The sequence below is a fragment of the Zea mays genome, chromosome 3 (genome assembly GCF_902167145.1).
Source record: "Zea mays cultivar B73 chromosome 3, Zm-B73-REFERENCE-NAM-5.0, whole genome shotgun sequence".
NCBI lineage: Eukaryota > Viridiplantae > Streptophyta > Magnoliopsida > Poales > Poaceae > Zea > Zea mays.
Window position 1 is genome coordinate 209,946,780 of NC_050098.1, and position 23,983 is coordinate 209,970,762.

The 23,983-nt window shown below is 43.8% G+C and overlaps 1 pseudogene across 1 annotated transcript; it reads left to right on the top strand.

The window, feature by feature from the left end:
* Window positions 1–17,871: 17,871 nt before the first annotated feature.
* On the top strand, window positions 17,872–23,920 carry LOC103651275 (apyrase pseudogene; annotated as a pseudogene). The gene is made up of 7 exons (NR_161173.1): window positions 17,872–18,207; window positions 18,320–18,464; window positions 18,639–18,691; window positions 22,208–22,302; window positions 22,773–22,987; window positions 23,163–23,266; window positions 23,611–23,920. The product of NR_161173.1 is annotated as an apyrase pseudogene (transcript).
* The last annotated feature ends 63 nt before the right edge of the window (window positions 23,921–23,983 follow it).

Genomic DNA, 23,983 nt, shown 5'->3' on the forward strand with positions numbered 1-23,983 from the left:
AGAATGGAAAACACGAGGGATAATCTAAGTGTGGATGGTGAGAAATATGGGAGTTAATTCACCACAAGATCCACACGACGAATAAACCTATACGTGTATCTTGCCAAATAAAATCACAATCACAGATCAAGCAAGAACACAAGACACAATATTTTATCCCGAGGGTCGGTCAGACACAAAGGTGCCCTACTCCCCGTTGATGAGCCCACAAAGGACTGGATCTTTTTCAACCCTAATCCTCCACAACCCGACCACCAAGGTCAAGGGATTCTTTTCTCAAACTTGTTCACAAGAGTAGGGAATACAAACTTGTTGGGGTCGTCCACAAATTTGGAGACTCCCAAGCAACCTCAATCCGTCTAGAAACTCTAGGGTTTCAAGAATAACAATATCGCACAAGAGGTGTTTGCAACAAGCTCAAGAGATGAGAATGAGAGGGGAGAGTAAAACCAAATCCGAGAGCACAAGCACAAACCTCATACCAAAGGGCTCCTTCAATCGATTTGATTTGAGAGCTAGTTCGGGTGTGAGGAGTGAAAGAGTGCCTTTGTCTCAAGTTAGGTGAGCATGAATGTGTGGGCGACCAGCAGTTGTGAGGAGAGAGATGTGAGGGGGTACTTATTAACTCTCCTCAAAAAGAGTCGTTGGGCTCAATTTTTCCATGGAGGACCGGTTGAACCTCCCTGGCTGACTGTCAGTCAGTCTACCAATCTGACTAGCAGATTGCTGGACAGTCTGGTCAAGTTGACCTTACACTGGTTGATCCGACGCTAGGGGGTGGTTCAACTGCCCTAGTGTCAGCTGACAGCCAGTGTCACACCCGGTTTTGGAAGGGAAACCGAATGCGAACCATGTACGTGCCAGGATCAGAAACTCACGTACACAGCGATTACATAGTTGGACATCATCACACAATGCTCGAAATAAATAGCGGAAAGGTACTTTATTACATCAAGATGTCTAAGACATCACCAGAGTCTAATACATAACCATTGTCTTTAACATAATTATCAAAGTGCGGAAATACGAAACATAGATGCTAAGCCTACACACGCAGCTGACTGGGGGTTTACCACTAAGAAAGAACTAGAACTCGTCATATTCCTGGAACTCCTCGAAGTCATCCATGTTGCCAACAGCACCTCCTGAGCACTGAGTACATTGGGGACAACCTGGGGTGAGGTGGTGTGTAAAGCAAGGGTGAGTACACATCAACATACTCAACAAATGTCCCGTTTGGCTAAAGTGGACTAGCTGTATATGGAGTTGGGGTTAAGCAGTTGCTTTTAGTTGGTCAAGTATTTATTATTATTATTAGTAGAGCCAAGTTTTAGTAATAAACCCAGTTATTACCCGGAAGTACCTCCTCAAAAGAGGAAATACCATAGATCAGATTTTATAACATCATTATTAACCAGCATCATAAAAGTATCCAGAGTTCTTCTAATCAAAGAGGATCCCAAGGCTGCTCTTAACCGTGAGCTCGGTTGATATACCAGTTTTTAACACTTTGTAGAGGTTGTAAACTTTATCCACAAGTCGTGATTCCTTTCCAGCCTGGGTTGTACAGACCCGATCTTCACTACTAAGGTGAATGGCCAGGGATACACTACGTAGCCTTTACAGAGACTCCCCTAGTGCATAGCTGCCCGTTAGGTTTTGCCAGTCGTACGAACGCAGTACACCTCCCCAAGGTGGGTGACTAACAAACCAAATCAAAAGAACCTCTGCACCCCAACCTTGTCAGAGCGAGCACTACGCCCCGGCCCCATTGACGGCCCTCCGGCAAAGCCAACTACACCCCCAGGTTCATCTAATTAATCAGTTAAGGGCATCCCATTTCACCCTCATGGTTGTACTGTTATCCCGGGTGGTCACTCCACGAACAGGTCCTTACGGAGAGGTACTCAGGAAAAAGGCCTGAGCCCCCTAAGGTATCACAAGATCATCCACATAATTAGGATAACAATATTGTATCATAAATGTTCACATCATGTTCATTGATTAAGTTAAGGCAGTAGCAACATGGTAACCATGATAACCCCAAAAGGTAAACAAGGATAAAGTAAATAGAAAGCTAGTCAAACCTTAGGTTTAGGTAATGTAATGCGGGATAGTGATCATAAAGTATGTAGGATATAATAGGTCAGAGGACACTTGCCTTCACCAGGTGGTTGCTCAGGGAGGTCTCCAACAACACACTCAGGAACCTCAGATTGCTCGTTGTCTAAATAAAGCGAGCATGCATTCAATACATTTGGAAAGTACAAATGAACATCACACCAAACATGCACAAACATTGGAACACATCTTAAAAAGACACAATACTACATAAGGGATAATGAATTCAAAATAGAACATGAACTATAACATGAATTAACTTCATTTGGAAGTAGATTATTATTTCCCTAAGTGTTATTTACAAGTACATAATCATAGATCAATTTATTTTATGGTGACCTAAAATTTAGAACAGAGATGAACTTATGTAATACATATTATTAATCTCACAAGCTTAAACAAGTTTAAATCTCTAAGGTTCTCCTTTTGTTTATTTTATTAAATAAATAAAACATACATCTACATAAGTTTATATTAAATCCTAAAACTTAGAGTGTGCAGACAATAAGTGAACCTATTTTATTTAAACAGAGAATAGTTCTATGAACATTTTGCAATTTGAATCACTAAATTTGGAGTTCATATGCAAAAGTTATGAAATAAACAAGTTTGGGAATTCAAAATATGAAATTAGGGCTAATTCTGTGAATATTTAAAAGTCCAGGGCTAAATCTGCAAGATTACAGGGGCCTGCGCGCGAAAAACAGGGACAGCGGGTTGATTTCCAATAAACCAAGGGTCTCTTTAAGAAAACTACCACGTGAAGGGGTATCGGGTGAATCTAACCGTCAGATCTAAAACCAACGGCCGAGATTAGATCTGCGGCTGAGGGCGCGCGCGCGAGCGGGCGAGCGCTGACAGGCGGGCCAGGGAGTGTCAGCAATAGAGGGGGAGAGCGCGCTGACCGAGCGGGCCCAGCGCCAGGGGGTTTGGGCGCTGACAGGCGGGCCAGGGCGTCAAGGCGCGCGTGCGCGAAGCGTTATCCGTGATCTGAGCCGTTCGATTTGAATCGGACGGAGGGGATCAGACCAGGGGGAAACAGACGGCTGCAGGCGGCGCTGCTCCTCTCTGCGGCGGTGAGGTCGCCGGAGTTGAGGCCAGCGCAAGCTAGGGTGGCTCCGAGGTCGTCGGAGTTAGGCAGAGAGGAAGAGGGCGCCACGACGAACTCAATGGCGGGGAAGAGGCCATGAATCCACGGGCAGAGAGGGGAGAACGATGGTGAGAAAGCCTCGGGTGGGTCGGAGAAACTCCGGTGAGCCATTCCGTCCATGGGGAGGGGACTTAAGGCGCGCTAAGGCCTTGGCTAACTTCAGCAGAGGCAGGGGTGACACAGGGACCTACTCAGGTGAACTAGACCGGGCTAAATCGGTCGGCCACCGCGCGAGCACGGCGGACCGCCGTGGCCGAGCATCGGCGAAGGTGAAATTGGCCGAACACAGGGCACAATAGGGAAAATTGGGCACGGGGACGGGTGTCTCACCTCGAGGCGGAGCTCGAGGAGGCTTGGAGCGGCCTCCGGCGAGCTGGATGGCCGGGAACATGGGCGCGGGTCTCCGGCGGGGGCTGGCGGCGTGGGCAGAGCACGAGAGAGGGTGAAGTTGTGCGAAATGAGGCGAGGGGCGTGCGTGGGGCACTGGCGGGGCTCTAAGAAGGGAGCTAGGCGCGTGGGCGGGCGTCGTGGCCGAGAAATCCGACGACGTGCGCGAGTGCGCACGCGCCGGTCCACGGCGAGCGCGGAGGGGACGGAACTGACAGGGCAGGCCCACGACGTAGAGAGAGAAGAAAGGGGCGCGGGGTAACGGCTCGGCGACTGGCGATCTGGGCCCGCGAGACAGAGAGAGGGAGCGTGCGGGTGAAGGAATCTGGCGCCGACAAATCGGCCCCATCGGGCAGCGAGCGAGAGAGGGAGGGCGCGCGCGAGGGAGAACTGTTGCTGACAGGCGGGGTCCGCCTGTCAGGCGGCGCGGGCGCGCGACCTGGCTGGGCCGACTTGGGCCGGCTGGGCTGCTTTCCCTTTTCTTTTTCTCTGGATTTTCTAATTCCTTTTCTATTTCTTTTTCTATAGGGTTTTCAAATCCAAATTCAAACTAGGTTTCAAATTCAAATAAATTCAAACTTGTGCAACACTTCAAAGAATACTTTAAGCTCAGCATGATGCAACATGTCATGACCCATAAGGTTTTGGCAAAAATAAATAATTAACCTCCACTAGTTTAAGCTATTTCTAATCAAAAGGAATAAGAGAGAAAGAATCTAGAGAGAGAAAAAACCTAGAGTGAGAAAAAGAAGAGTAACACATGATTTTGGGTGATAATTAGAAAGAAATTTTATACCCCAAAATCAGGGTGTTACATCCAGTCTGCCATTCTGACTGTCAGACTGCAGGTCAGACTAGGCAGGTGTCCTAGTGACCGGTTGAACCGCCCCTGGGGACCAGTTCAACTGGTTTTGACTAGAAAGTTTAGGAGAGAAACCCTAGTTCAACTGGTTTTGGTCAGATAGTTTCACAGTTGAAGCTCAACTCAGCTAAAAAAGTTCAACTCAGCTGAAGAAGTTCAACTCAGATGAAAAAGCTCAACTCAGCTGAAGAAGTTTAACTGCTTTTCAATATGATCACTCTCTGTTTCTCAATCCTAACAACAGTCATACACAGAGTGTCCAAGAGATTTTGGTTTTCGAAATATATTTTGAATTTGGAGGCTTAAGCTATAGCAAACACCATTACCTATGAGAAACTACTAAGGAAGAAATAGATCCTATGATTCAAGATATATATTAAATTTTACATGTTCGTCACATGGAGTCTTTTCAAGGCACCACTGATGTGTTTGCTTTGTCTTTGAAACTTCCCTTTTGAATTCTCAACAAAAGTTGTAACTCCTTTAATTTCTGTAGATACTGAGCATACACTAGGAGCAAACTTGTTAGTACCCTTATTTGTTTTGTCATTAAATCACCAAACCCCTTAGTTAGGGTTGATTGCACTTCCACCGCTCAACGTTGCCATAAACCTGATTGAGCCTCTCGACGAGTGCGTCGAGCTCCTCCTCCTGCTGTCGGAGAGCGGCCTCGCGGCCAGGATGCATGCTTGACACTAGCGCTTGTATTCTTCTTCTTGGTCGAGGGCCTCCTTGTCTCCCCCTCCATTGTTGCCTTGTGGCGGCGTGGCCACAAAGCAAGCTCTTCCTTGTGCCTCGTCGGAGTTCGAGCTGGGCTCCGTCGAGGTGTGGCTCGAGTCGTCCTCGAGGAGGTTGAGGACGGATGTAGGCTAGCAGCCGACGACGACCACCATAACCGATGGTGGGAACACTTTCGCCTACTGCTTAACGGTAGCGACGAGTTCGTTGAGAGGGCGCTTGAGGCCGGCGGCACGCCTTCAGAGGCATGACTTCTCTGCCTTGGTCATGGCGGAACGCCTGGGCCCCGGACCCGTGGCATTGGCCACACTGGGGCTGACGAGACGGAGTTTGCTGGTCTCCTCGGTGAAGAAGTTGAGGGATCCGAAGTTGAGCCGGCTCCCGGGATCAAAAGTTTCGCCCCCGGTGAGCGTTGAATAGAAAGGGCATCAGAGTGAAAAAGTCACTTTGGCACGCTTGCGTCCCCCTACCTGGTGCGCCAACCGTCATGGTTTAGGGAACCAGGGAAACAATAGATTTGTGTTCGGTGGGGGCTGCAAGCACGGACTCACTCCGAATGGTGAACCGCAAGGATTCGGGCTGAGGAACTGAGACACAGGGGGTTATATTGGTTTAGGCCCGGGACCTAGTACAGTGTAGTGTTGATCGTGGTATTGCTTTGAAGCGTGTTACAGCTAGTGTGCATGTGTGTAGAAGGAATATTGTCTTGGGCGTTTATAGCTCAAGGGTGGACTTTACAATGGGAACTTGTATCCTACTCGGGAGTACCCGACTTGTTGCCTTGGGTTTCTTTGGCCCTCCTAGCATCGTCTGTAGGGGCGTGTGCTACCGTATTCTTGGTATGTGAAAGTCGCCTAGAGGGGGGGCTGAATAGGCAAATCTGAAATTTATAAACTTTAAGCACAACTACAAGTCGGGTTAGCATTAGAAATAAAACCGAGTCTGAAAGAGAGGGTGAAAACAAATCACAAGCAAATGAAAGCAGATGACACAGTGATTTGTTTTACCGAGGTTCGGTTCTTGCAAACCTACTCCCCGTTGAGGTGGTCACAAAGACCGGGTCTCTTTCAACCCTTTCCCTCTCTCAAACGGTCACCTAGACCGAGTGAGCTTTTCTCCTCAATCAATTGGGTCACTTACACCCCACAAGGACCACCACAACTTGGTGTCTCTTGCTTTGATTACAAAGGTGTTGAGAACAAGAATGGGGAAAAAGCGATCCAAGCGACAAGAACTCAAATGAACACAAAAATCTCTCTCACTAGTCACTAATTATTTGGAGTGATTTTGGACTTGGGAGAGGATTTGATCTCTTGTTTGTGTCTTGGAGTGAAGTCTAGAGCTCTTGTATTGAATGCAATGGCTGGAAACTTGGATGCCTTGAAGTGGTGGTGGTTGGCGGTATTTATAGCCCCAACCACCAAACCAACCGTTGGGGTTGGGCTGCTGTCGATGGGCGCACCGGACAGTCCGGTGTGCCACCGGACACTGTCCGGTGCGCTAGCCACGTCACCCAACCGTTAGGGTTCGACCGTTGGAGCTCTGACAGACTGGGCCACCGAACAGTCCGGTGGTGCACCAACAATCACTGTTCACTGTCCGATGCGCCTTCTGGCGCCTGCTCTGACTCTGCGCGAACTGTCCGCGCATTGTAGCGCTTTTCAGGTTTCCGTTGGAGTCGACCGTTGCGCTGTAGCCGTTGTTCCGCTGGCACACCAGACAGTCCGGTGAATTATAGCGGAGTGGCTTTTCCAGAAATCCGAAGGTGGCGAGTTCGAGTTGATCCACCCTGGTGCACCGGACACTGTCCGGTGGCACACCGGACAGTCCGGTGTGCCAGACCAAGGTTCACTTCGATTTCTTTTGCTCCTTTCTTTTTGAACCCTATCTTGGACCTTTTTATTGGTTTGTGTTGAACCTTTGGCACCTGCAGAACTTATAATCTAGAGCAAACTAGTTAGTCCAATTATTTGTGTTGGGCAATTCAACCACCAAAATCATTTAGGAAAAGGTTTGACCCTATTTCCCTTTCAATCTCCCCCATTTTGGTGATTGATGCCAACAAAAACCAAAGCAAATATATAAGTGCAGAATTGAATTAGTTTGCATAAGGCAAGTGCAAAGGTTGCTTGGAATTGAACCAATTTAAACTTCTATAAGATATGCATGGATTGATTTCTTCCTTTTAATATTTTGGACCACTTTTGCACCACTGTTTTGTTTTTGCAAAACCTTTTTGGAAATTCTTTTCAAAGTCTTTTTGCAAATAGTCCAAGGTATATGAATAAGATTTCGAGAAGCATTTTCAAGATTTGAGATTTTCTCCCCCTATTTCAAATGTTTTCCCTTTGACTAAACAAAACTTCCCCTTAATGAAATTCTCCTCTTAGTGTTCAAGAGGGTTTTACCAATTGAAAGAAGATCAAATATTTTAGATATCAATTTTTGAAAAACTCCTCCTTTAAAATATAGATACCAATTGAGATAGAATTTCTTAGAGGAATACTAATTTGAAGGATACTAATTGAAAACAACTTGTTTCGATTTTTTTTTGAAATTGGCGTTTGAAATTGGCGTGGTGGTGCGGTCCTTTTGCTTTGGGCTAATACTCTCTCCCCCTTTGGCATTAATCGCCAAAAACGGAGTCTTTAGAGCCCTTGTTACTTTCTCCCCAATGGTGCAAATAAATATGAGTGAAGATTATACCAAAGTGAAGAGCGGTGCGGAGTGACAGCGAAGGGTAAATAATACCGGTAGAGTGGAGTGGAAGCCTTGTCTTCGCCGAAGACTCCATTTCCCTTTCAATCTATGACTTAGCATAAGAATGTACTTGAAAAACACATTAGTCATAGCACATGAAAGAAATATGATCAAAGGTATATATATGAGCTATGTGTGCAAAGTATCAATCAAAGTTCCAAGAATCAAGAATGTTTAGCTCATTCCTAGGTTTGGTAAAGGTTTTCTCATCTAGTGGTTTGGAAAAGATATCGGCTAATTGTTCTTTGGTGCTAACATAAGCAATCTCGATATCCCCACTTTGTTGGTGATCCCTCAAAAAGTGATACCGAATGGCTATGTGCTTAGTGCGGCTGTGTTCAACGGGGTTATCCGCCATGCGGATTGCACTCTCATTATCACATAGGAGAGGGACTTTGGTTAATTTGTAGCCATAGTCCCTAAGGGTTTGCCTCATCCAAAGTAATTACGCGCAACAATGGCCTGCGGCAATATACTCGGCTTCGGCGATAGAAAGAGCTACTGAGTTTTGTTTCTTTGAAGCCCAAGACACCAGGGATCTTCCCAAGAACTGACTAGTCCCTGATGTGCTCTTTCTATCAATCTTACACCCTGCCCAATCAACATCTGAATATCCTATTAAATCAAAAGTGGATCCCTTGGGGTAACAAAGACCAAACTTAGGTGTATGAACTAAATATCTCAAGATTCTTTTCACGGCCCTAAGGTGAACTTCCTTAGGATCGGCTTGAAATCTTGCACACATGCATACATAAAGCATAATATCCGGTCGAGATGCACATAAATAGAGTAGAGATCCTATCATCGACCGGTATACCTTTTGATCTACAAATTTACCTCCCGTGTCGAGGTCAAGATGCCCATTGGTTCCCATGGGTGTCTTGATGGGCTTGGCATCCTTCATTCCAAACTTAGTGAGTATGTCTTGAATGTACTTCATTTGGCTGATGAAGGTGCCCTCTTAGAGTTGCTTCACTTGAAATCCTAAGAAATACTTCAACTCCCCCATCATAGACATCTCAAATTTTTGAATCATAATCCTACTAAACTCTTCACAAGTAGATTTGTTAGTAGACCCAAATATGATATCATCAACATAAATTTGGCACACAAACAAATCATTTGCAATAGTTTTAGTAAAGAGAGTAGGATCGGCTTTGCCAACTTTGAAGCCATTAGTGATAAGGAAATCTCTTAGGCATTCATACCATGCTCTTGGGGCTTGCTTGAGCCCATAAAGCGCCTTAGAGAGTTTGTAAACATGATTAGGGTACTCACTATCTTCAAAGCCGGGAGGTTGCTCAACATAGACCTCCTCCATAATTGGTCCATTGAGGAAAACACTTTTCACGTCCATTTGATAGAGCTTAAAGCCATGGTAAGTAGCATAGGCAAGTAATATGCGAATTGACTCAAGCCTAGCTATGGGTGCATAGGTTTCACCGAAATCCAAACCTTCGACTTGTGAGTATCCCTTGGCCACAAGTCGGGCTTTGTTCCTTGTCACCACACCATGCTCATCTTGCTTGTTGCGGAAGACCCACTTGGTTCCTACAACATTTTGGTTAGGACGTGGAACAAGATGCCATACCTCATTCCTCGTGAAGTTGTTGAGTTCCTCTTGCATTGCCAACACCCATTCCGAATCTCTTAATGCATCTTCCACCCTATATGGCTCAATAGAAGACACAAAAGAGTAATGTTCACAAAAATGAGCGACACGAGATCGAGTGGTTACCCCCTTATGAATATCGCCGAGGATAGAGTTCACGGGGTGATCTCGTTGTATCGCTTGGTGGACTCTTGGGTGAGGCAGTCTTTGATCTTGTTCATCTTTCTTGTCTTGATCATTAGCATCTCCCCCTTGATCATTGTCCTCCTCTTGAGGTGGCTCTTCTTGATCTTCATTTTCATCATCTTGAGCTTGATCCTCATCTTGGGTTGGTGGAGACGCTTGATTTGAAGATGATGGTTGATCTTGTGCGTGTGGAGGCTCCTCGGGTTCCTTGGGGCACACATCCCCAATGGACATGTTCCTTAGCGCGACGCATGGAGCCTCTTCATCATCTAGCTCATCAAGATCAACTTGCTCTACTTGAGAGCCGTTAGTCTCATCAAACACAATGTCACAAGAAACTTCAACTAGTCCAGTGGACTTGTTAAAGACTCTATATGTCGTTGTGTTTGAGTCATAACCAAGTAAAAAAGCCTTCTACAGCCTTAGGAGCAAATTTAGATTTTCTACCTCTTTTAACAAGAATAAAACATTTGCTACCAAAGACTCTAAAATATGAAACATTGGGCTTTTTACCGGTTAGGAGTTCATAGGATGTCTTCTTGAGGATTCGGTGAAGGTAGAGACGGTTGATGGCGTAGCAAGCAGTGTTGATTGCTTCCGCCTAAAACCGGTCTGAAGTCTTGTACTCATCAAGCATGGTCCTCGCCATGTCAAGTAGAGTCCTATTCTTCCTCTCTACTACACCATTTTGTTGTGGTGTGTAGGGAGAAGAGAACTCATGCTTGATGCCCTCCTCCTCAAGAAAGCTTTCAATTTGAGAGTTCTTGAACTCCGTCCTGGTGTCGCTTCTTATCTTTTTGATTCTCAATCCGAACTCATTTTAAGCTCGTCTCAAGAATCCCTTTAAAGTCTCTTGGGTTTGTGATTTTTCCTGCAAAAAGAACACCCAAGTGAAGCGAGAATAATCATCCACAATTATAAGACAACACTTACTCCCGCCGATGCTTAAGTAAGTGATCAGGCCGAATAGATCCATGTGGAGTAGCTCAAGCGGCCTGTCGGTCATCATGATGTTCTTGTGTGGATGATGAACACCAACTTGCTTCCCTGCTTGACATGCGCTACAAACCCTATCTTTCTCAAAATGAACATTGGTTAGTCCCAAAATGTGTTCTCTCTTTAGAAGCTTGTGAAGATTCTTCATCCCAACATGGGCTAGTCGGCGATGCCAGAGCCAACCCATAATTAGTCTTAGCAATTAAGCAAGTATTGAGTTCAGCTCTATTAAAATCAACTAAGTATAGCTGACCCTCTAATACTCCCTTAAATGCTACTGAATCATCACTTCTTCTAAATACAGTAACACCTAGATCCGTAAAAAGACAATTGTAGCCCATTTTACATAATTGAGAAACAGAAAGCAAATTGTAATATAAAGAATCTACAAGAAAAACATTGGAAATACAATGGTCACGTGATATAGTAATTTTACCAAGTCCTTTGACCAAACCTTGATTTTCATCCCCGAATGTAATAGCTCTTTGGGGATCATCGTTTTTCTCATAGGAGGAGAACATCATTTTCTCCCCAGACATGTGGTTTGTGCACCCGCTATCAATGATCCAACTTGAGCCCCCGGATGCATAAACCTACAAAACCAAGTTTAGGCCTTGTTCTTAGGTACCCAAACGGTCTTGGGCCCTTTCACATTAGAAACAAGCACCTTGGGTACCCAAACACAAGTCTTTGAGCCCTTGTGTTTGGCCCCAACATATTTGGCAACTACTTTGCCTGATTTGTTAGTTAAAACATATGAAGCATCAAAAGTCTTAAATGAAACAATAGGCTCATTTGATGCAGTAGGAGTTTTCTTTTTAGGCAATTTAACATGAGTGGATTGCCTAGAACTAGATGCCTCACTCTTATACATAAAAGCATGATGTGAAACATTATGAGGTTTCCTAGCATGAATTCTCCTAATTTTGTGCTCGGGATAACCGACAGGATATAAAATATAGCCCTCGTTATCCTGAGCCATGGGAGCCTTGCCCTTTACAAAATTAGACAATTTCTTGGGGGCATTAAGCTTGACATTGTTTCCCTGTTGGAAGCCAGTGCCATCCTTAATGCCAGGGCATCTCCCATTATAGAGCATGCTCCTAGCAAATTTAATTTTTTTCATTTTCTATCTCATGCTCATTGATTTTAGCATTAAGTTGAGCTATGTGATCATTTTGTTGTTTAATTAAAGCTAGGTGATCATGGATAGCATCAACATTAATGTCTCTACATCTAGTACAAATGGAAACATGGCTAACCGTAGATGTAGAGAGTTTGCAAGCATTTAATTCATCAATCTTAGCATGTAACATGACATTCTCATTTCTAAGATTGGAAATAGAAACATTGCAAACATTTAAATCCTTAGCCTTAGCAATTAATTTATCATTCTCAATTTTAAGGCTAGAAATTGATTCATTCAACTGGTCAATCTTAGCAATCAAACTAGCATTCTCATCTATAAGGTTGACAAGAGAATCATCACAAACACTTAATTTCTCAACCTTAGCAATTAATTTGGCATTTTCACTTCTAAGGTTAGAGATAGTGTCATGGCAAATGCTAAGCTCACTAGTTATTTTTCACATTTTTCTAACTCCTGAGCAAAAGCATTTTTAACCTTAACATGCTCCTTGTTTTCCTTAATAAGAAAGTCCTCTTGGCTATCCAAGAGTTCATCCTTCTCATGAATAGCACTAATTAATTCATTCAATTTTTCCTTTTGTTGTATGTTTAGGTTGGCAAAAAGAGTGAGCAAGCCATCCTCATCATCACTAGAGCTAGCCTCATCACTAGATGTTGCATATTTAGTGGAAGCTCTAGATTTTACCTTCTTCTTTTTGTCGTCCTTTGCCATGAGGCACTTGTGCCGACGTTGGGCAAGAGTAGACCCTTGTTGACAACAATGTTGGTGGCGTCCTCGTCGGAGGAGGAGTCGATGGAGCTCTCATCGGAGTCCCATTCCCGACACACATGGGCATCGCCGCCCTTCTTCTTGTAGTACTTCTTCTTTTCCTTCCTCCTCCCCTTCTTGTCGTCGCCCCTGTCACTATCACTTGACATAGGACATTTTGCAATAAAATGACCGGGCTTACCACATTTGTAGCAAACTTTCTTGGAGCGGGGCTTGTAATCTTTCCCCCTCCTTTGCTTGAGGATTTGGCGGAAGCTCTTGATGATGAGCGCCATCTCCTCGTTGTCGAGCTTGGAGGCGTCGATGGGGAGCCTACTTGACGTAGACTCTTCTTTCTTCTCCTCCGTCGCTTTGAATGCGATGGGTTGCACCTCGGGTGTGGAGGTGGCGCCTCGCTCGATGATTTGTTTGGAGCCTTTGATCATCAATTCAAAGCTCACAAACTTTCCTATAACCTCCTCGGGAGACATTAGCTTGTATCTAGGATCACCACGAATTAATTGAACTTGTGTAGGGTTAAGAAAAACGAGTGATCTTATAATAACCTTGACCATTTTATGGTCATCCCATTTTGTGCTCCCGAGGTTGCGCACTTGATTCACCAAGGTCTTGAGCCGATTGTACATGGCTTGTGGCTCCTCCCCTTGGTTGAGCATGAATCGACCGAGCTCCCCCTCAAGCGTCTCCTTCTTGGTGATTTTGGTCACCTCATCTCCTTCGTGTGCGGTCTTGAGCACGTCCCAAATCTCTTTGGCACTCTTCAATCCTTGCACCTTATTATACTCCTCTCGACTTAGAGAGGCGAGGAGTATAGTAGTGGCTTAGGAGTTGAAGTGCCGGATTTGGGCAACTTTGTCCGAATCATATCCTTCATCCCCTACGGATGGTACCTGTGCTCCAAACTTAACAACGTCCCAAATACTAGCGTGGAGTGAGGTTAGGTGATGCCTCATTTTATCACTCCACATACAATAATCTTCACCGTCAAAAACCGGTGGTTTGCCTAATGGGACGGAAAGTAATGGAGTACGTTTAGAAATGCGAGGGTAGCGTAAGGGGATCTTACTAAACTTCTTGCACTCTTGGCGCTTAGAAGTGGCGGACGGCGCGTCAGAGCCGGAGGTGGATGGCGACGAAGAGTCAGTCTCGTAGTAGACCACTTTCTTCATCTTCTTCTTGTCGCCACTCCGATGCGACTTGACGCGGGGAGGTGATTCCTCCCTTCCTTTGGCGTCGGACTCCTTTGATGGAGCTCTCCTGCGGCTTGTGTCGGTCTCCATCTCCCTCTTGGCGGATGCTCCCGACATCAATTCGAGTGGTTAGACTCTAATGAAGTACCGGGCTCTGATACCAATTGAAAGTCGCCTAGAGGGGGGGGTGAATAGGCAAATCTGAAATTTATAAACTTTAAGCACAACTACAAGCCGGGTTAGCGTTAGAAATAAAACCGAGTCTGAAAGAGAGGGTGAAAACAAATCACAGGCAAATGAAAGCGGATGACACAGTGATTTGTTTTACCGAGGTTTGGTTCTTGCAAACCTACTCCCCGTTGAGGTGGTCACAAAGACCGGGTCTCTTTCAACCCTTTCCCTCTCTCAAACGGTCACCTAGACCGAGTGAGCTTTTCTCCTCAATCAATTGGGTCACTTACACCCCGCAAGGACCACCACAACTTGGTGTCTCTTGCTTTGATTACAAAGGTGTTGAGAACAAGAATGGGGAAAAAGCGATCCAAGTGACAAGAACTCAAATGAACACAAAAATCTCTCTCTCACTAGTCACTAATTGTTTGGAGTGATTTTGGACTTGGGAGAGGATTTGATCTCTTGTTTGTGTCTTGGAGTGAAGTCTAGAGCTCTTGTATTGAATGCAATGGCTGAAAACTTGGATGCCTTGAAGTGGTGGTGGTTGGGGTTGGGCTGCTGTCGATGGGCGCACCGGACAGTCCGGTGTGCCACCGGACACTGTCCGGTGCGCCAGCCACGTCACCCAACCGTTAGGGTTTGACTGTTGGAGCTCTAGCAGCCTAGGCCACCGGACAGTCACTGTTCACAGTCCGGTGCGCCTTCTGGCGCCTGCTCTGACTCTGCGCAAACTGTCTGCGTACTGTAGCACTTTTCAGGTTTCTGTTGGAGTCGACCGTTGCGTTGTAGCCGTTGTTCCGCTGGCACACCGGACAGTCCGGTGCTACACCGGACAGTCCGGTGAATTATAGCGGAGTGGCTTTTCCAGAAACCCGAAGGTGGCGAGTTCGAGTTGATCCACCCTGGTGCACCGGACACTGTCCGGTGGTGCACCGGACAGTTCGGTGTGCCAGACCAGGGTTTACTTCGGTTTCTTTTGCTCCTTTCTTTTTGAACCCTATCTTGGACCTTTTTATTGGTTTGTGTTGAACCTTTGGCACCTGTAGAACTTATAATCTAGAGCAAACTAGTTAGTATAATTATTTGTGTTGGGCAATTCAACTACCAAAATCATTTAGGAAAAGGTTTGACCCTATTTCCCTTTCAGTATGGCATTCCGACTTGTTCGTCTGGCGTTCGAGTCCTTGCAGCTTGTCTGATGTCAACGTAGCGGTACTTGGCGGGTCCCATGGAGTGGTCTCATGGTGAGGTTCAGGGTCGTCTTTAGTACAACTTCATCTTCCGTCATGACCCTTGCATCAACTTTGAGCATGCGTAGGCATACACTCAGTATGGCGTATTGTCCCGTCCTTTCAGGCATACAAGTCACTATAGAGACTCTTGTGCTAAAGCCCCTGCGACCGGAGTTGACCGGCCCCACAAGTCAGCGAGGACATAACTGAGGATTCACATGGACACGTGCCATTGTGTTCGACAGAGACCCCTCAATATTGTGCACTCGGCCCGGTCGTGTGGTTTCGTGATGACACATCTTGTCGCCCTGACGTGGCTCAATAGTATTACGTAGGCCCTTTCCTCTTGCATATTTGGTCGCCAGGGGGCTGGTTGTCCGCTCCACCTCGTTGTGTTTCTTGGTGGAGACTTAGTCGTCCCTCCCGCCTCGTTGGGTTGCTTGGCAAAGACTTGGTCGTCCGTCTCGCCTCGATGGGTTGCTCGGTGGGGACTTGGTCGTCCGCCCCGCCTAGCTGGGTTGCTCACCGGGGACTTGGTCGTCCGCCCACCTCGCTGGTTTGTGGGCCTCTCGTGGTACCCGGTTCCTTGGTACTCGACAATATTTAATTGAGATTAATTTAGTTCCTTCTAATTTTGATGTAACAAACAATTTCTATAAAACATCAAAGTTCTCGTTTATCTCTATTCATATAATTTAAGTATACATAAAGATTTTACTGCAATTTAAAAAAGCCAGAGACAATATTGCTACCAAAAAGGTTGAAGAATCTTGTACATAACCTAATATTGTTTCGGAATACATAACTTTTCCAATTTAAACTTAGAGTTTCATTCAAAACAACAACAAAAAAAACTACTGACTTAACTTAAAATAGATATAAAAATAATTAAATTATGGGTCATCTAATAGAAATAAGATTTCACATACCAAATGCATAAAAAGATAATTGTTGGTCACTTGTTTTTTATTACTTTGACCATAAAAAACAAAGCAACACAACGAGGCAGAGTTCTGCCTTCCTCTTTAGATTTACTCTTCTTTAGGGAGAAGGTAAAATGAAGGATGAAGGTATGATTATAATTAACAAAATATATGTGAACAAGAAAAAGTAATATGAAGAAAGTAAAATACATGAGGCATGGACATGAAACATATCGAGTAATCTTGCAAACTTTTTTACTCTCCACGGTCTATTTCCAATATTAAATTAAATATTACAGTTGTACCTTCAACTTTGTAAAGGTTACAAGACAAAGGAAGAATGACAACTATGTAGGCGAGGACAATCCGCCCCACCCCGATTGAAAGTTGTTCAAATGCATGATATTGTTCCTCTATTTATAGACGCAGATTATAGTTGTGGTAAAATTATATTTACATCCTCAAGCCTATACATTTAAACTATCATGCATGTTAGGGCAAAGTTGTCCTTTCCTTCCATTAACTTGTCAAACGGACCTGAAGTGACATGCTTCGACTTTCTCCAACTTCGTCATTTTCCCCTTTATGAAGGTGTTCCGAAGCTTGTACCTTCGTCCGTAACTGATTCATCTGAAGATGCTTTTAATAGGAGTGCATGAAACACTTAGAAATATACCAGAAAATAACTATTAACTTAGTGTTTTGATGAACTTCGAAAGAAGGCCCCCAATAATAACCAATTAGATAGAAACAACAATCACATTTAGTTGTTTTGTGTTTATCCTAAGTCAAACTATTTGAACTTTGACCAACAATATACATAAGATTGAATTATTTTAAACTAAGAGAATTGTATATTATGGTAGTTCAAGTCATGATAGATCTAGTAACTTCACTTTTATGTTGTAAAATCTTATGAAACATAAGGTAAAACTGTTAAAGTTGATAATAATTGACATATGACAAACCCAAAACAACTAATTCGATGGAGGGTATAACATAATTCAACAAACAAGCCATTAATGGTTGTCAACTCGACAAATGATGATAGTCCCTTCAACACTGATACCGGTGGAAGTGGAACAAAAAAATTTATAAAGACAACGACATCTTCCGGTCCGTACCTTTTGCTATCTATACTACTTATTAAGGTTGTAAGGGTAGCCTCGCTGTCGTTCAATCTGGATCGTCCATCACCACACTAACCTCCTCACCCCGCCCCATCATATCATATACTACTTATTAAGGTTGTAAGGGTAGCCTGCCGTCCTGCCTTCGTTCAAGCTGGATCATCCATCGCTGTCGTTCAATCTGGATCGTCCATCACCACACTAACCTCCTCACCCCACCCCATCCGCGCTCGCTTCGCGCAAAAATTTGACACAATTTGACAATACCAAGAGTTGATTACACAAGCTGACTGCTTCCTCTGTAGCAGGAAGGTTTATAAGTTGCTACCGCAACCTTTGGCTAGCCGATATGGTACAATATATTTGCACCGCGGTAGCCTGCGTGTGCTGCGTTATTTGGTTAACGTGTGAGGTCCATCTATCAATTAAGTTCTATAAGGCCCATCTAGCAAAAACCGACTTCATCCCCGCAGGCAAGCGCTCCGATGGCAAGCAGTGGCGCTGCAGCGTGCCCTCCATGCCCGACAAGACCGTCTGCGAGAAGCACTACGTCCAGGCCAAGAAGCGCTCCGCCTCCTCCGCGCTCCGTGCCTCGCTCCGCCGCTCCTCAGCCTCCTCCCTCGCGCCCGCCTTCCCATTCTCCTCCTCCTCCGCCGCTCGCCTCCGCGCCGCCGATGACGACCCTCCCATGGCGGTCGCGAGGCCCCTCTACGGCAGGGTCACCGGGGAGGCGGTGTACGTGGCTGAACCGGTGCCGGTGCCCGCGTGGAAGGGGTCGCCTACGAAGGGCTGCCTCGGTGCAATGCGGATGGTGGCAGGACCACGGCGGTGAGTTCGCCTGCCCTCGTAGCTGCGGCGCGCTGCCTTCGTTCTATGGCCACGTGCTCTATTGGATTCCTGTGCTACTGAACTCGTGGTGATTGCGCGCTGATGATTGCAGTGCTAGTCGGCAGAGGCCCACTATGGTTTCCTGGTGGCAGCGCTGAAGGGATAAGGAGTTGCCACTAGTGCCGGAAGGCTGGGGGTGTCATCTGGTGTACTAGCTGTGACAGGAGAGGCTACTGTGCCAGATGCATCTCCAGATGGTATGTTGCGCTAGAGTGTAGCAGCTCACAGTGAACTAATGCATATTAGAAAGTCGGCAGAGAGGATTGTTGGTTTGTAATCTATATATGGATATTCCTATTTTGCAACAATATGTTCTGTCAGCTATGTGTTTTCCTCTTTATATTTTGGCTTTGAATGAATGGTTGTTGCAGGTCTCAACTCTCAAGTCAGTACCAGTAGCAGAGTTGAATGTTTGGTAATTTGGGTACCATTGCTCAACCTTCTCTTTTTTATTTTGCATATTGTTTTTCTTCAGTAAATTCAAGCTGATACATCATACTATAATACAATCCAAAGCTAGCTCTTGCTTCTTGGGATCTGATCAGAATTTATATCAGCATTCTTTTTAGTCTCTTTCTTTTGTGTTCATGAACTCGAATGAACTGGATCAGTTACTTCCTATTATTGCCATCACACTATGTTCCCTTTTGTGTTCATAATGTTTGATGGCTTAAACTGTTTAGAGCTGCAGTAACTATTGATCTGTCAGACTCAGATGTTTGCATAAGGAAATATGATAGTTTTTTTCTATTGCGTGTTTAGGCATTGTAGAATGGATTGGGTTAGGTGAAGGATGACAAAACACATGAACATAGAGAATATAATTGAGCACAGAAAGATATTTCATACAGAAGTTCATTTTCAAGGAACACAACAGGATCTAGATCCCTGATTGCTGCTTTCAGCAAACCTCGAGCGTCTTTTTGCAGAATATGGAGCCATAACTTTCAATCCAGCAAAAAAAAGTAGTTTGGGAAAAATGGGAAAAAAGAAGTCAGAGAACAAGTTATATTTCGATGAATCACACGATTGCACTACTCATTTTACCTTTTCTTGTGAGAGTTTGACCCCTATAAGACGCCCAATTACAGAGCTCATCCATCCTTTCTTTAAGTTCTTCATCCTTCAGTTTAAACTTTGAATAATCACTTAGAGGGAAATTCCCGGGTTCTCTAATCGAATCTCTCAAACTCTTAAACTTCAAGATCTTTCGTTCTTTCACCTGTGTAATAATTCCACCTTTTGTATAAGTGCCAAAGTTACTTGTATTCTCGATGCAAAAGGAAAATGGTCCTGCGCACATTACTGTCCTTGGCTTGCCAACATTCAGTTCTGTCATACCCTGGACCAAGATCACCATCCTAAAATTTAGTTCAAGATAGGAACGAGGCTCTAGGTGGGGTTCAAGTTTGCCATACTCAAGATATTCGAAGCCCGAGAGCATGCAGTTTTTTGCATGGTTTGAAAAATGATTCGAGCGCTGGTAACACTGTTCTGAAACCATGTGAGCAAGAATATTTTCCATGGTTTTTTTGGTAGCAGCCTGCAGCCTCCAGTTCTTGGATCTGTCCAGCAACAACTTGTCTGATGCTATACCTTGGCATTTGGAAAAATTAATCGGTATGACGACACTGAGCCTTCAAGCTTTTCGTGGCCCAGCCCCTAAATATCATGTTTAGTCCACCGGAGACTCTGGAAGCATGTATTCTTTAGGCAGATGTAGTTAAGTGGATTAAATAATATGGTAAGCTGCCAAAGTCATCACTTGTAGCACTGGTATAGACTGCCAAAGTCATCATGTATAGTATTGCAGGTCTAATTAATGAGTGGCTATTAATTTTGTATGAGCAAAATGGCCAGTAAGTAGCAAGAAGAACAAGAAAAAAAATTAAAAAAGTATGACAATTAGTAAATAATATGGCAGATCTGGTTAATGAGTGGCTATCAATTTTGTATGACCAAAGTGTCCAGTAAGTAGCAGGAACATCGAGCACAATTTTTTCTTTTTTTTGGCTCATTCGGCCTGCCAACTGATTTCTAGACTTACTATAATGAGATGGCTAAAGTCCATTTCCTAATGGGATGCGCTGACCCAATGCCATCAATTCCAGAAACAAAAAAGGTGAGCCAATCTTTACCTAACTAGAGCTCACTAAATCAGTTAATCAACTGTTGTTAGGCACTTTAACCATCTGAATATAATCGCTTGATGATGGGTATAGGTACTCATCAACATTAATTACTTGGTTTAATCATTTTAGATATTAAGACAACATAACCAAGGCATACTCGGACTGTCACAGATGAGTTAGCTGTTACCCAAGCTAATGGAAACGTCATAAGAGGAAAACCAATAGGAAAAGACCACCTCAAATCAGGGAGGTTTCAAACATTAGAAATTGAATAGCAAGGCCCCAAGGAAGATAGATGAAGCAGCGATGAATTCAGTGCACACAAGAAATGATGTTGAATCAAAACAAGATGATATGGCAATAAAAGTGGTTTGTCCTAACGTGGGCAATAAAAAGGAACTACATCAGATATCACATTGGACAATTTAAATGAACAAAGGAAGTTTATAACTTACCAGATGTTGTGCATGGTGTTAAATCAGGCACATTCTTCTGTGATATGAATTCATATCCCTTAGCCTCAGCATCTCTACCAGTTTGTGCTGGCTCAAGACAGCACCAAAATCATAAGCAAATGTCCTAGCTCGCTTTACCTAAGAAATTCAGTCTATTGCAAAAATCAGAAAATATCATACATCACCTATGGACATTTTAGCAACAAAACAAATCTCTAAACAAGCATCCAATTTTTGGTGAATAGTAAAAATAAACTACAATGGCCATGATTATCTATATACTATCTATTAAGATGCTAATGTAGACCGCCCCCGCCTCCGTCCTCCCATGTCGCGAGAGCCACCTCCCCGCACAATCCGGGCCATGCGTCCTACCCGACGCCGTCTCAATGCAAACATGGCGAACCCCGTCGCGAACCCCGCCCGCCGCTGCAATTTGCCCGCCCGCCCGCCGCCTCCGCCTCCCCCGAAACCAGCCCGTCGCCGAGAAACCCGCGCCCATGCCCAAGGAAGATTTATTCACAGTTTGTATGGAAGTGTTTAGAAATCACCTGTGTGTTTCCTTTTATATTCAGACTTCACTCCAGAAACAAGTAACATGTATTAGTCTTCTCTCTTTATAGGTTACTATCAATTATCTGTTGGGAAATTTGGGAAAGATTTATGTAGACACAGTTGGAGTGGTTGATCGTGGTGGTGAATCTGTCCAAATGGCATGTGTGATCGTAGAGAAGGATGCAGAAAAGACTAATAAACCATCTGACAGGGAAGACACATATGTGAAGAAACTCTACCTAAAAGGAACCACATATAATCTTGGTGTTCATAGGCAGTGTTACAAATTATTCAACTTTGCATGATTACTGCTGTTTTGAAATTTCTTCTTTATTAACCTTGCATGTGTAAGCTTAAGGCTTAACAAATAGAAATCAACCTTCCAAAATTTATTTAAACTCCCAGTTGTGTTACAGTCATGTAAATCCTTTGTTTCTCCCTATTTGAATTCATAGGTCATATTTTCACCAAAAAGCAGGTGTTGTAGTTCTGAAAGTGGTAACTCAAGGGAATTATTATGTAATTACAAAGACAGAATTAGCACAAACTGTATGCCAGAGCAACCTTAAGGCCATATTACACCATTATGTGTAAAATGTTCGTTTTCTCGAACCACGCAGGAGAGTAGCATGTCATTTCATTAAGAAAATTATGTGTAGAATGTGACCTAAATAACCAGTATTTTAGTACTGTTTCAGGGTGTAAAGTCATGCACGAGTGTTTTGTATGCATATTGGTTAATGTCTATTAGAAACCACACCACATGATTATGAGTTATGACTACAGATTTTTTTCCAGCTATTTGCACTATGGGTTGCTTGCTGCTAGAGCAGAGGTCTTAAAATCTGGCAATGGCAATGGTTACAACAACTGTATGTTAGAAGGATATCAAGGTATGGTTGTTCATTTCTGCTTTATTTTTTCCTATCATGTATTTCCTTTTTGTGTGTTATAGTCATGAATCAGCTCCCTGCCAATGAAGTTGATTTACACTTATTTCTAATACTAAAATGACGGCGCTGAACTTTGTTAAGTTTCTTCAATATTCTGTGCACCAAACAGATAATTTCGTATTGTGTAATAAAGTCAGGTGGATGTTTCCCTTCATTTTGTTTTATATCTAACTATTGTTATCATTCTTTGAGATAAGAACTAAGTCTATGATTAAGATATTGTTATAGTGCTGATTATGATTGTACTCATATATACATAACAAATACATACACAGATAAGAGATTATGAGCCCTGTTGGATTTACAATTGAACTTTCTACATGCCATGCTTTGTGGGCCTGCTTTGTGACATAACTCATCTATTGATCTTTTACTGAGAGCACATACTTGTATTGGGTTTGTGGGTGTAGGGCAATATAAATATGGCTCTGAAACATTTGAAGCCTCAGCTTCACCTTCTGGTGCAAGTTATTCAAAATGCAAGAATGATGTTGTGAAATCTCTTAAAGTGGATGAAGCATGTACCCACCTGAAATGTTCTTTTGGTGGCATTTGGAATGGTGGCGGTGGTGCTGGACAGAAAAAACTTTTTGTGGCATCGTTTTTCTTTGACATGGCTGATGAGGTAAGGTGTGCCAAAGCTTATGCTCATGCATGTGTTGGTGGTTTTAGCTGAATGTGTATCTTCACACAACCTTCAGCTTTTAGTGAATCTTATTTCATTACAATTGAAATGTCTGTTCTGTGCATAATTTCATCCTTAATCAGGTGCCATTGCCTTTTTGCACTTTGTGTGACAGGAAAATGGAAGTCATGCGACTAAGAGGGGCACGTACGACGAGAACCTGGTGAACGGACAGATTGCGCAGCAATTGACAGGGACTCATCTGGTTGCCATCTTTCTGTGAGCTCTTGATGTTGAACCTCTACGAGTCATGCACGCAACATGTTTCATACTGTTGTTAGTCTTGGTCATGGGCTCATTGCACTTGATGGGCTATGTTGTCCTTTCAGAAACATCAGTTATCTGGTATGACTTAGGTTACAATAGGCATGTGTTATGTCTTGTAGTTTGGACGCTGAACATTTTTCCCTCCTAATGCAAATTACACAAAGCCCTTGAATCTTCACTAAGTTTCTTCACGTTCTTTTTGTTTGTTTTCTGCAATCATACCATGACTTTAGCATACAGATCCATCACCTCTTTAATCCCAAAGGTTCGACAAAGAACATTGTTCTTATGAGCAGGAATCGTATCTGCTGAATGCTCGAGCTCTGGGGATGGATCATGGATGGCTACGAGGAGGCCGCGATTGAGGATGGCTCCCAATGTTTTCTAATCGGTTGATCGTTTCTAATTGACACAGAGGCGATCAACTGATTAGATCGATTCTTACTTCACAACTGATGTCTTCGATGGTGATAAATACCAGGATTGTATTGGTGACATTATTGCGCAACTTTGGAGTCAGTTCATTCTATTTGAGTCAGTGTATTTATAATGATATTACATATTTATATCGTCAAAATAATATTAGTGTTAATGTGATTTGTTGGCACACGAATTTTGCATATCACAGTGATGTTTGTTATCCCGTATCTATATGTTTTACACTAATTT